Source organism: Lissotriton helveticus, chromosome 8 (assembly GCF_964261635.1).
Source record: "Lissotriton helveticus chromosome 8, aLisHel1.1, whole genome shotgun sequence".
NCBI lineage: Eukaryota > Metazoa > Chordata > Amphibia > Caudata > Salamandridae > Lissotriton > Lissotriton helveticus.
In genome coordinates this window covers 977,876,838-977,890,454 of record NC_136069.1, presented here as the reverse complement: position 1 = coordinate 977,890,454, position 13,617 = coordinate 977,876,838, and the positions used below count along the sequence as shown (strand labels likewise).

The following is a 13,617-nucleotide window of genomic DNA, read 5'->3' as shown; positions in this document are numbered from 1 at the left end:
AATCAGGCATGTCAAAAGAAGACACCCAAACAACTTTGCCAGGGAGAGTGTCAGGGAGCTGGCACGGAATTTACCCACAGATGGCGGCAGCACCTCCACTGGTGGAGCAACACCTTCGGGAACAATGGTCCCTAACATACAGCCGGTGTTTGCAGGCATCAAATTTCTGTGCACGCAGTGTGACGAACTGCTCTGCTATGGGGAGCAGAGTGTTGAACTCATTGCCATAAAGAAACAGGAACACCGCTGCTCTGCCAGTCCCTAAATTTTCAAATTTTTTTGCTCCTGTTGAGCAGTTTTGGAATCCCTGTTTTTGTTTTTCCCCTCAAAAAATTCCCCAAAAAATATAAAATCGTTTTAAAAAGTTTAAAAAATATAAAACAACAAAAACAAAAAAAAAGTTATTTTCAGAACTACCTCCAATTTATAAAAATGCTATTTTTTTTTGAAAAGTCTGTCATTTTTTATCTCCATATGGTACGCTCCCCGGTGCGCGTACCCGCGGGACCCTTTTATGGCCCCCACATCAAACCTAGGGGGTCACGGGAGGTGTACCCTGCCCCCTTTTGCTCATTTCCCCCTTTGATTTTTGCCACCTCTTGTGTCTCAATCCTACCGAGACACAAGATGGCGGCCGCTGCGGACTGTTTCGAATGTTTACAGACACCCGAGAACCAATCAGCTTGCCGTGCGCAAGTCGCGTGGCGGGCCCGGAGCGCTCCCCGGTACGCGTACCGGGGCGCGGCTCTAGATATATAAATTTTTTGGAACCTAAATTACTCAAAATCCTCTGGAGCACATATCTTGAGACATAGCAAAGGCACATCGGGCTACCAGTCCCTACAATTTTGCTAAGTTTGGTGGAAATCAATTCAGCGGTTCGACAGACCGCCCTATGGAAATTAACATGGGGAAAACACGTTTTGGGACCCCCCTTTTATCTCGGCCCCCGCTTGACGAATGCCCCCCAAACTTTCAGGGAAGGAGCGGAGCGCCGCGAGGCAAAGTTGCTGAAAAATTCAGGCTGAATCCTCAACCGGCGCCAAAGTTATTCCAAATAGAATGTTGCGATTTCCCTATGGAAATCGATCCTAACTATAACTACCTACTGGCGACCGCCAGTAGGTAATATATATATGTATATATGGATTTTGTTGAATAGATTTTAATCATTTACTGGATAGGCTTATTACCTAGAATTTTCGTACATTTAAAAAGTTTGCCTATACTTTTCGACACATTATTAACTCTGTTTATTACCATCTCTTTCACTCTTTTCTTGCCACCACCCGCCACTAAAATAAAAGACTTTGGGGCCGATTTACAGAACTAATCTGAGACAAAATCCGAAACATACTACTTTTGGTATTCCCAGAAGGCATTTAGTAGTAGTAAATTTACTAAGGATTACTAACTTTACCACTACTAAATGCTTTTTGTGAATACCGAGTCGTAAAGTTAGGATTTTGTCTCAGTTTAGTAGTAGTAAAGTTAGGAATCCTAACTTTACTACTACTTAATGCTTTCTGTGAATACCAAAAGTAGTAAGTTTAGGATTTTGTCTCAGATTACTTTTGTGAATCTGGCCCTTTGTTTTATTTACATATAAATCCAAGGCTGCCATATAGGCAGAGTAGGTTGCAACAGAGTTTTGCAAAGCCATTGGGGTTCTGGCCATCGAAACCGCATCATCTGCGCATTGCGGGGTTGGGATGGAAATAGATGTGGCGTGAGGGACATCCTTGTATTTATCCTTCAATACCTCAATTAAGCTATTTGTATACAGTGACAATTAGAAGGGACCAAGGATGCAACCCTGCCTTACTCCTATCTCAATTCTAAAAGGTTTAGTGCACAACCCTTGTCTCCCATAGCAGACTACGCTTCTACCTCTACACACATTTGTCTTATAAATCTAAGTATCCCTGCATGACCTCCTATAGCTACCATAGCAGACAACAGTTTACTGTGAGCCACGCAGTCGAATGCCGCAGATAGATCCATGAAGGCCATGTAGAGTTGATCTTCTTTGCTATGGCATATTTTAAAAGTAATAATGTTAAATTAAGACTCTGATCAAGTGTCCCCTGCCCTTTCTGAAACCATATTGTATTTCCACTAAAATATTTTTTTCCTCCACCCATTCTTCTAATCAGTTGAGTAAAAGTCTGCTCATTCATTTAGCTGAGCTGTCAATTAGTGAAATCGGGTGGTAATTTGCTGGATTTGAGCCATCCCTCTTCTTGTGCACCAGAATGATAACAGATCATTTCCAGGAGTTCTGAGAGCCTGTTTTGACCATTGCATTAAAAACAATAGTCAACAGGGGTGCCCATAATGATTTGTTAGCAAGGAATAAATCCACCAGCACTCCATCCGGACTAGCCACTTTCAAGGCAGAAGATCGGGATAGCGCAAGCTTGATTTCTTTAAGTTTGAACTTCAATAGGGAAGAAACTTCTGGCCTATAAAAAGGACCTCTATGTTATCACCCCTCCTCAAGAAGATAACCTGGAAATGAATTATCCAGGTAGCCTGATCAATATGCACACCCAATGATGGACCACCCTTCTCTTGCAGGAAGAGAGAGTTAACCACTTCCCAGAATGATTTACTATGCCTAGAGGATGAACCTCACCGCGATTTATCCCACGCTTCTCCTTTAAGCTGGTTCTTTCTTTTTCCCCTCGCTAATTTATATCCTGTCCTGCATTTACTTATTAGCTCTCTATTTCGTGGTTTGAGCTTAAGAGCTACTTTCAACTTAGCTGCGGCATGAGAGCAACCCTTGTCAAACCACCAAAATATAGGGTAGATCTTTTCCTTTTGATTTAAGCAAGTTAATTGGCTTCTCGTACACTCCAAAATACTTTCATTTGCAACCGATACCTGTTGTTCGTTTTCTTGAGGGTCTAAGCACAAGGAGACCTCCTTTCCAGTATTAGTTATGATCTCCACAATTTGGGTGTTTACATCCACTTTATCCCATTTTAGGGATTAACTATTCTTTCTTTGAAGAATTGGGTTAGGAATGAATTCATCCCTCCTTGATTTATACTCCTCCCATGGGTAACTAAATTTGGGGCATTCCCATGGCTAGCAGGATGAAAATGACTAATTGCCTCTCCATTGTGGTCTATGATCCCGCATAAACGTGGGTCCTGTCTGGGGCATCTGCTTACATTGAAATCACCTACCCATATAATTTGTAATGGTTTAGGGTGGTAATCAAGTAGATCTTCAAAGACCTTCCTAGAGCCTCTACAACTGTGGTTGGGCTTACAAAATTTTTATTGTAGTAGTTTATTAATAACAAGTCACTACTCTGAAGTCCTTTTACAAATGATAAATGAAATAGGGTGAATTATTCTAAAATGTCACTATTTTAAATGAGATCTTATTCGCAACTAGTGTTAAGATGCCACCCTTTGCCCTGCCTCTTATAGATGGAAGAGCTGGAGTTTGGAATGAGTGATAGCCATTTAGATTAATCAGATCTTCCTCTATGTTTCATAAAGGTAAATTATATGTGAATTTATCAGTTCTTTATGCCATTCATTGTTATCCTTTTGAATATTTACCCAGCAATATTCTGCATAAGGAAGATGAGGTTATTTCCTCCTATTCTAACCTTAATTGCATTCAGATGCGTGGTTCTGTCCTTGGTTTCGTTCTTACTTATTGTTTTTTCAGGACTCTGCATTGCGGGTTCTACAACAATCGAGTTAACTGGGTTTTTGGCCGACTGGACGCCATTTATAAGTTGTGTCACCTGGACAAGAGGAGTGAGTCAGTCGCAGCTGTCTTGGTTCTCCAACGCGGCGTATCTGATAGGAATGGCTAACGGATCACTCTGTGAAGGGCAGACTCAACTGCCTATTTTACTGAGTGTTTTTTGACAGTCAAATATATATCAGAACAGGGTGGTTTATAAAAGAAACCCAGTCGAACCATGTAAATCTGTGAAGAGAATGTGGGAGCTGAGGGAAGCTGTCTTAACTGATCACCTACCAGTCGCAAATTATCAAAATTAAGCACTGTACAATCACCCTCTATTTGTTTTGGAGCACGGCCCACCAAAGGTATTCTTCTAGCCATGATCAGATGATCCTGAATAAAAGGAGCGGCTCTCGCAAGCCTTGTTAGCCAGTGCTGTGCTTTATCCTTAAGTTGGCCCGTAGTTTCTTGTTGATTATCTCTTAGTGTCGGGACATTTACCATGATTATAACGAATGGGACAAATGCAACAGGGGGTAAGTTTAAATAATGGAATCTGTTTACCTTCCCCATCCTATCCACCTGTGGGCCTTGCTTCCGGGGTATTTAAGGCCTGCTCTCAGATGCTCCACTTTTTGTCCCTGACCCACCATTAGTGCCACCTTGCCCTGCAGATGCTAGGGCTTCATTGAATACTACATCATTGTTAACGTCGGACTTTGATTTAGATTAGCCGAACAGGCTACATCAGGCCATCTTTTTTCTCTCAAGGACACTGATTGTTCACCTATGTACAGTAGAGGCTTTAGATTCACTGTTGTATGGGGCTGTGAAATGTGTACATTAGGACCATCTCCCTTCAAAGCCAATGGCTTAGCAGAAAGTATTTCATGCAATGTCTGCTCAATACTGGCCAGACGCAAGGAGAGGGGTTTTATTAACTGCGCAATGTTATCACAGAGTTTATCACATACTTCACTCCAATTCTGGTTCGGAGCTAATGAACCATTGAGTTATCCTTGAAAGTGGTCTTGAGAATTAGAAGTATCATGTGTCACTTATGTCTTACGTACTCTTTTTGAGGCAATGTGAGGAAGATCTTTGGTGGAGCTTCTTTTCCGTTTAAGAATAGAAGCAGTCGAGGCAGCAATTATGGGGCACGGGAAAGAATGAATTAAAGACAGAAGCTCAGGAGTGCAAGTTATTAAAGGTTCCTCTGGTGGAATCATAGCAAGGGATTCAACATCAACAATTTCAAGGGTCTCCTTTTCACCAATCCCACCTCCCAGTGAAAGTCTCTTTTCAGTCAGGGCAGTTTCCTTTACAACAGCCGATGTCGCTTTTATCAAAAAGGAGTCTAAAGCTTTCACAGTTACCCCCTCCGATGCTAGTAGGGTTGTCTTCCTCTTCCCCATCTTTCCTCTCTGTCGTCTGGTGTTGAAGCACAATTTTGGATCCTAGGAGTCAGAGATGGGGGAGCCCAGCCTCCGACAGGCGTGGATGGGTCCGCCATTAGCCCAGGCTTTGCCCGTCTGCTGCCCCGGCGTGTCGCGTGCCGCGGAAGCGAGGCACACTTTTATGCGTGGTAGGCAGTCTCCTCAGTGGGTGTTAATGGACGTGGTAGTCTCCCCTGGGGTGCAGTGCGGGTTGAAATCACAGCACATGGCGTCACCCCTTCCGCAAGTCAGGAACACCAGGAGCTGCAGTAAGCAGCAACTCAATATTAACTATACTGTTGAAATGATGCACTGGATGTAGTATGAAGTAAAATGTTTAATGGCTCAAAAGCACAGAAGGACACAGGCACCATCTCCAGTGTCCTTCCTTCAGCTGCCCCAAGGATCATTGCCTACTCAAACACAAACATTCCATGAATTCTTGCTTGTCAAGCATTCCTGGTAACTAAGCAACACAACATATACTCATTATATTACCCAGTCCATAAGTCCCATGTTATCAAACATCGATCAACACAAATGGACAAGAATATTGTCATTTCCATTATATACAATCCAAACATACAACGCCATATTAAGGCCATCTCCGTCCTTGCCATGTGTATATCTGTCATTGAACCCGGGTGCCATATTGGGATTCATTTATATACTGCTGTTGGACATAGTAGCGAGCTAAGCTGCTAATGTTATGCAGCGGCCATCTTAACAAACATCCATAATGTAGGAGAGTAGGGTCTGCTTCCTATGGTCCCCCCACTTTTTGCTGTGATTTTCTGGTTTTTCGACTTTAGTGTGGCTGTGGGCCTGCTAATCAGACCCACAGCCCAGCTGTTCTCTCTCTAAATTGATACCATGTACTTTAGGTACATACCAGATTGGTTACTGGGTCACCCTTGTGAGCCCCTGTATAGTGTACCCTAGGTACCCAGGGCATAGGTGCACCTTGGGCCTACCTGGGGATGCAGCATGTATTGTGCCACCCCTGGTTTGCCTTCCAAACTGACACCACAGGTCTGTTCACACAGCCTGGGTAAGGTGGTGTAAGCACCCCTTACTTAGATATAGTATACCTATATCTACCTTTACATATACACACATATACACCTATAAGCCACACCTATGGTAGGCCTCGACAATCCTCCTGGAGGCAGAGTGCTTGGTTTTATGTGAGAGGGTGCCCTAGCATGAGCTGAGCCTCTCTGCAGCTTTCGGAACCATCTCCTTATAGCTGTTCTATGATATAGCCAAACCATATACTCTTAAGTGCATTATAATCCTCGCGGTTAATGCTAACTTTGGTTTGGCTTTATCAAAACATGTCGTGTAAGGTGTCAAACACTTTGGAATACTACCCCTGACCAATTCTGGTGGCTGGGGTAGCATTCCACCCTTCTAGAGGGAAAAGACATGTAAGTTACTGCTTTACCCGGTTAAAGTCAAACAGAGCCTCAGCATCACAAAATGGATGCTGCTGCCACAGACACAAGTCTGACCTCCTGATGCTGGACAAAACTCCAGCAGGGGAGGCCTGGACAATAGGTTTCCTGTCCAGGGAGGTGCCAGCACCTCCCCAGACAGGGATTTAGTGTATTGGGGCAGGGAGGGCTGTATTCAATGAATGCATCTAGACACTGCCTGGGGCACACAAGGTGCTCCATGCATAGCCCAGTTCAAACCAGTTGCTGGGGCACTCTATCCCCGCTCTGGCACGAAACTGGACAAAGAGAAAGGGGTGTAACTACCCCCTTCTCAGGTCCACCCATAGGAGGGACCTAGCCAGGTAATCCATCCCCCAAATCTAGTATAAGTATAGGAGCTGTGTCCCCAGGACTTTGGATTATCCTGGACAAATCTTTGAAAGACATATCTTGGACCTTCGACGTTCCATTCTGAGTGGAAGACGGAAGACATCTCCCTTGTGGTCAAGGAGTGACCACCCTGTGCAAGCAGGCACCACCAGCAACTTCACCAGTCTGTAGTTTCAAGGCTCCTGTCAGAACCCAAAGACTCTGTGACTCAAGACTTGGACTTCCTGACTTCTCTGACCCCGATCCACATCCACAGCAAAGCTGAGACCCATGGCGGACACGACAGACGTGGGACCAGACATCTTGGACTTCCGGCATTTTGCCAACTGCACTCCTTCCTGAAGCCTCAGTAAGTTGTGCTATGGGGTACGAGTAGCCCCAACCCCGAGCACCATCGACACCAAAGCTCGACTCCGCGAGTGTCCCGTGGGCCTCACCTTTACATTTGTGCTTGATGCGTCTTCCCGGCTCCTTGCCCTTTGGCTAGTGAGCCCCATGACAATGCCATCTTGAATTTACTTTGCTGACCCAGTTGCTCCAGGCCTGCCCCAGCTTCCCTACAGAGGAGAAGTGCCACAGATCTTGCTGGTCTGCAACAGAGCCAATCTTGACATCCTGCGTGGGTTGCGGGTGCCAAGGCTTGTTGGGTCCAATCCGGATGCTGTCACCGCAGTCATCTAGATCCATTATCGGACAGCTGGAATGCAGTGCCTGGTCATCATCGATGCCTCCTGGAACTCGTCGCTGAAGAGACAAACTCACCTTCTTTATCTTCAAGCACCCAACATCGCCTGGTTCCTTCCTGGTACCTTCCTGGTCACTGGCTAGTGACCCAGACTCTGTCCCCTCTGCTTTCAGGTTCTCCACATCTTTGATCCACCCTTGGATCCGCCCAGACACTTTTCCTCTGGTCGCTGTAGGAGAGTAGGGTCTGCTTTCCTATGGTCACCCCACTTTTTGCTTTTTGCTTCACTGGTTTTCGACTTAATGTGGCTGTGGGCCTGCTAATCAGACCCACAGCCCTGCTGTTCTCTCTCTAAATTCAACACCATGTACTTTAGGTTCATCACCAACTGGTATTTGGGTCACTTTTGTGAGTCCCTGTACAGTGTGCCATAGGCACCCAGGGCATAGAGGCACCCAAGGCCTACCAGGGGCTGCAGCATATCTTTTGCCACCCCTGGCTGGCCTTCCAATTCGACACAACTGGCTGATCACTCAGCTGGGTCAAGGTGGTGTAATCACCCCTTGCTTAGATATAGTATTCCCATATCTACCTTTACATATAGACACATATGCACCTATAAGTCACTCCTATGGCAGGCCTTAACAATCCTGAAGGCAGAGTGCTTGGTTTAATGTGAGATGGTGCTCTAGCATGAGCTGAGCCTGTCTGCAGCTTTCGGAACCATGTCCTTATAGCTGTTCTATGATATTGCCTTACCATATACTCTTAAGTGCATTATAATCCTCGCGGTTATTGCTAACTTTGGTTTGGCTTTATCGAAACATGTCGTGTAAGGTGTCATACGCTTTGGAATACTACCCCCTCACCAGTTCTGGCGACGGGGGTAGCATTCCACCCTTCTAGAGGGAGAAGACATGTTACTTTCCTTAAACGCAGTTAAAATCAACCAGATCCCCAGCATCACAAAATGGATGCTGCTGCCACAGACCCAAGTCTGACCTCCTGCTGCTGGGAGCCCTTCCAGCATGGGAGGCTTGGACAATAGGTTTCCGGTCACATGGAGGTGCTTGCACCACCCCAGACAGGAGATAGTGGATTGAGGCAGGGAGGGATGAAATAAACAAGACATGCCTGGGGCGCCCAAGGTGCCCCATGCATAGGCCAGTTCAAACCGGTGCTGGGGCACACCAGCCCCAGCTCTGGTGCGAAACTGGACAAAGGGAAAGGGGTGTAACTACCCCCATTCCCTGGTCCCACCCATAGGAGGGACCTAGCAGGTAATCCAGCCCCTTAATTTGGAATAAAGGTAGGAGCTGTGTCCTTAGACTTTAGATAATCCTGACTGAAACTTTGATACGAAACTTTGGACCCTTCGACATCCTACTCGACGTAGAAGACTGAAGAATCTCCCTTGTGGTCAAGGAGTGACCAACCTGTGCAGCAGGCACCATCAAGCGCTCAAAGGTTTGCTTTGTTGTTGCTCCCACCGGAGTTTGAACGGCAGAGACCGACAAGAACCGGACTTCCAGACATCCAACAGCCCTATCCACAGCCACAGCAAATCTGAGACCCGTGGAGGCGACGTGAGACGTGGGACCGGCCATCTTGGAAAGCCAGCGAAATGCTTTCCGTGCAGCTCCTGAGGCACCCTCGAAGCTGTGCATTGGGGATTGAGAAGCCCCAGCCCGAGCATCAATTGCACCGAAGATCACCTCTCCACACTCACCGAGTGCTGTGTGGGGCCCTTTTGCATTTTCCTGCTCGACGCGTCCGGTCACTTGCCTATTGGCTAGTGGCCTCTGTGATGACAAACCTTCGAATTTTCAATGCTGGTCTGGTTGCTCCAGACTGGCCCTTGCTCCCCTGAGAAGGAGCAGCCCATCAGACCTTGCTGGTCTGATCCAGAAGCCATCTTCGATTCCTGCGTGGGTTCCATTTGCACAGGCCTGTTGACTCTGAATCGAGATCAGACACTGCCGACAGCGAGAGCCTTCATGGGACAGTCCGTGCCCAGTGCATGGTTGTCGTCGACACCTCCTGGGCCACGTGGCAGCAGAGACATGCTTCACGACATCACCTGATCGCAACCCGACATCGCCTGGTTCCTTCCTGGTTCCTTCCTGGTCACTGGCTAGTGACCCAGACTCTGTCCCCTCTGCTTTCAGGTACTCTACATCTTTGATCCACCCTTCGATCCAACCGGACTCTTCTCTCCTGGACGCCTGCAGCATCTTTTCCCCAAGGCTCCATAGAACTCCACGACGAAACCCGACACACTTTGACACCTATGCACCCACTTCCTGTGGGTGAGGTAACGCGAGTACTACGGTGCTCCTGTAGAGATTTACATCCCTAGTGTCCTAGTTTTACGTGGTTAAGTTCTAGTCAAGTCGGAAGACTTCCAAATCTGCAACTTTCTAACTTTACGCACCCATTAAACTTCTATTGGTGCACACGTGTGCATTTAGACACTGCACCCGCATCCTGTGGGCCTCCCACGTCCTAACTTCTGTTAGTCCAGTGTAGCCCCAGCGATTCTCAAGGCCCTAGGCCTTACCATTGTTCGTGACGTGGTTCTTATACCACTTATTTAGTATATGGTTTTACGGGCCATCCAAAATTGTGCAGCTTATTGTATGATATTAAGTTCTTTGTTTAAACGCTTGTGCTTCTGCCCTCATAAAGAGTACAGAGGGTTATTCTAGTAATAAATGCATATATTTTATAATATATAACTTGTGTGGTGTCCTTTCATTTGGTATTAAAGGGATTGCATATGGTAAAACAGCTGGCTTCACATGCCCTCTCGAGTTTAGCCTAAGACTGCTTTTGTCCATGCTACCACTAGGATAGCTTGTCTATAAGGTTGACTTACAACCAATCACCATAAGGGTTGTTTGGACTGGTGCAAGGTGCTCACTAGAATAGTGAACATCATATACCAGGCCAACCTCTCACAGTCGCCTGCAGCATTTCTTTGCAGCTCTCCATAGAAAACGACAACGAAACCCGACATCAAAAGACACCTATGCACCCGGCTTCCGTGGGTGAAGTAACATGAGTACTCTGGTAGTCTTGAGGGTATTGGCCCTCCTAGTGTCTAAGTCTGAAAGGGTTCCGTCCTAGTCTATCCGGAAGTGTCCTTAAGCTTTAACTTTGTAACTTTGACAAACTCCATAGAAAGTCAATGGGAGCCTGCACCTGTGTTTAGACACTGCATGCGACTCCCGTGGGTCTCCTACTTCTTAACCTTTGGTTGCTTAGTGTAGCCCCGGCGATTCTACAGGCCCTAGGCCTGCTTTCTAACTCTCACGTGGTACTTATACCACTTTCGTAGTATATGGTTAGTGAGGCCCCTAGGGCATAACGTATACTGTGCAACTTATTGTGTATTAACTGTGTGACTCGTATTGTATTTTTACCTCTGACCTCATAAAGAGTGTAGAGGAGTTGTGTTTAGATTAAATACATATATATTTGATATATACCTTGTGCGGTGTCCTTTCATTTGGTATTCAAGGGATTATATATGGTAAAACAACTTGCTTAACTCGCCTACTGAAGTCTTAGCCTGAAGACTGCTGGTTCATGCTATCACAAGAATAGCTTTCTATAAGGTTGACTTTACAAAAACCATCAATAAGGGTCGATTAGACTGGTACAAGGTGCCCACTAGAACTAGTGGACATCATATGCCAGGCTAACTTCAAGTTTTCACACGTAAGTCCCATGTCATTGAAAAAAATACATAGGTGGAAACAAATTAACCAGAAAATTCCCATTCCTCATGTTGTATGATCCAAACACTCAGCGCCATATTGAGACTTATTTATGTACGTAAGCAAATCAAAACCCTCTACATTACAGAGTCTGTACTTCCCATATTTCTCAAATTACTACTTATATATTCTCATCACTAATAAATCTTTAACATTTGTAAATACATACTCATGATCTACATTTGAAGTCTGATCCCCAGTTTTTAATCTCCTAACACATAATGCCTCACAGCGTGTCAACGTTAATCCACGATTACCAACCTTACATCATTAGTAATATCATCGTTACCAGGGCTCGAGTCGGGGTACCGCGCGTGCTGACAGCGTCTGCCCACTTATTTTACCGGGAGCTCGATAACTAGAGCAAATGGAGTCACACATTCACTCTTTGGCTTCCCTGGGGGCGAGATCGGAACTCATTCAGATCGCTGCTCACGCACTGGCTTCTCTGATGCAATCGCATCTAAGGCGGCAGCGAGGGGAGGCAATGAGTCTGATGGTGAAAGCCACCTTTCGTGTCGTCCGTGTTCCTCCACTTCTTTATTAGGTCTCGCTGAAAGCATTGCTTTTAGCAATGCTTGTTTGGCGAGATTATAGTAAGGCTTTCAAAAGTCTACCCAAACTGCGGATTAGGTACAGTTTATGTGAGCCAGGCGCGTGCACAACACATCACACACCATTTGTTATCAGCTTGTGAGCCTCGGTATCAGACTTCAAAGGAATCCGCTCCCCGCCCCCGTCATCAGACTTCAAAGGAATCCGCTCCGATCCTCCGCAACCCCGCCATGCAATGAAAGCTTGTTTTTCACTGCTCAGAGAGGCTTCTTTGTATCAGCCTGACTGCATGCTTGTTTAATATGGTGGATACTCACTGCCTTCTAGTGGCCATGTTTTATTGTGAAAAGCTTCAGTTTTTCTAGTAGGTTCATATAGGATCACTGCCGGTCTCTTGTTTACTTTAGGTGCGTTGTTGTTATTTTGTTTCACTCTTTCCCCACTTGTTTAAGTACTAATGAAAAAGCTTAGTAAAAATGCATTCCATGTGCCAACATGAAATACATTTTTACAAAGCATTTTCTTTTGTACTTAAAAAGCAAAACAGCCGAATGTAAACCGCCATTTGTCAGATCTCCTCCTTGCCACCACTGCTCCTACCTTTCACCCCACACCCTCCTTCCCACCCTCCTACATGTCTCTGCTAGTCCTATCCTCAACAGCCCTGTGGCTGCCCACCCCCCTTATGGTCTCTGCCCCTGGGTCTTCCACACTGCCCTTCTCTTCCTACTCCTTGTCCCTACGGCCTGTCCTCTACCTGCCCCGCCTCCTTCGCCCCCTCCTCCTCTGCATGTCCCTACCACCTCTCTCGTTCTCTCCAGCATCCTCACTCTCTCCCTCCTCTCTTGCCACTCTCCCTCAGTATTTACATTACAAGGCTGCCCCCCCGGGTGTGTGTCCCTCTCCGTGACTCCTTGGTTGAGCCCTCCTCCTCTGACCCTCTGCGCCCAACCGCCCTTATCGGCGCTAACCTCAAATACATGCAAATAGGCCATGTGCCCCCAACCATATTTTCTGCCTCTTTTACTTCCCCCCTCCGCCCTTACAGTCCCGTGACCTCTTCACCCACCCCCCCTCCCTCCCAACTCACTGCAACACCTCAGCTGTCTCCTCCTCCTCCGTCTCTCCGGCCCTCCTTTCCCTCCCGGTATCTCCGCTCCGCTCTACCGTCTCACAGGGCCTCCTGCCCGTTCCCGAGCCTCGTTCTCCCCGCGCAGCCTCAAGCGCCATCGCTTCAGGGCTCCAGTCTCGTGCCGCTTCCCAGCCTCGTGCGTTACCTATCCTCGCGCCCGACCTCAGCCTCGCGCCGGACCCCAGCCTCGAGCATTTCCCATCCTCACGCCGCTTCCCAGCCTTGCGCTCTCATTCACGCACTGCCCTCTCGTGCAGCTTCCCATCTCACGCACACACCCCTTCTTCGGAGGTCTCCCGCGTACCGCCTAACCCCTCTGTTATTTTTTTTCCTTCTGTTTTTATTTCTTAATTGCACACACACACAACCCCACACACACACACAACCCCACATGCACACACAACCCCACACGCACACAACCCCCCACACACACATACCCAGACACACCCCCAGACCCCCCACACACACCCCACACACACCC

At 46.7% G+C, this 13,617-nt stretch overlaps 1 protein-coding gene across 1 annotated transcript in view; it reads left to right on the top strand.

The window, feature by feature from the left end:
* Positions 1-13,617, top strand: part of GABRR3 (gamma-aminobutyric acid type A receptor subunit rho3) — a 964,887-nt gene that overhangs the window by 750,248 nt on the left and 201,022 nt on the right. The window lies entirely within an intron of this gene.